This window comes from Penaeus monodon, chromosome 22, assembly GCF_015228065.2.
Source record: "Penaeus monodon isolate SGIC_2016 chromosome 22, NSTDA_Pmon_1, whole genome shotgun sequence".
NCBI lineage: Eukaryota > Metazoa > Arthropoda > Malacostraca > Decapoda > Penaeidae > Penaeus > Penaeus monodon.
Genome location: NC_051407.1, coordinates 23299638 through 23300333, shown reverse-complemented (window position 1 = coordinate 23300333; position 696 = coordinate 23299638).

Sequence of the window (696 nt, the reverse complement as noted above, 5' to 3'; positions counted from 1 at the left end):
AATTATTTTTGAAGTGCCTCTTACCCTTTTGTTTCTTTGCTGGACTGCTGCCTGGGCTCTTTTAGCATAATTTTCCCCAGAAAAAAACACCATCCCTTGAAGCATATGTAGTCATCTGCCAATCTAAAAACTAAATTTGTGATCTCACGTCCTGACATCCCTTCAGTAAGTTCAGCACTTTTGTACATGCTGCACTATAATCAATTTTGCCACCTTCAGTCTCCTGCAAATCAAATAACTTATTAGTGAATTTTAACTAAATATATTTAACATTCAAAAGATAAAGCACTTCAATTAATAAAACTTTTACTACCTTTTCTCATCTAAAGCATCTGTATTCTAGCAACAAAAATATTTAGTGGAGATCCCTACTTAATATGAACAAATAATTGAATCAACTGACCTTTTGCCTTCTGCTGCTGGCTTTAGGATATACTTTTCAAAATAAAGCCTGACTAAGCGCTCCCTCTCTACTAGAGTTGGCAAGGGAATTCTACAGGTTCATGAACACGATCAACAACAGCAAAATCAAGTACTTCAGGGTGTTGGATGCTAACACCATCATAAAACTGTAGATTCAAAAATTGGTATCAGTATATCCAGGTATAAAAGACAATAATTTGTGATATTAAGTAGTTAAAAATGGTATTTTCAAATAAAGAAACCGTCAAACACATTCATTTTTTCCTTACTTTA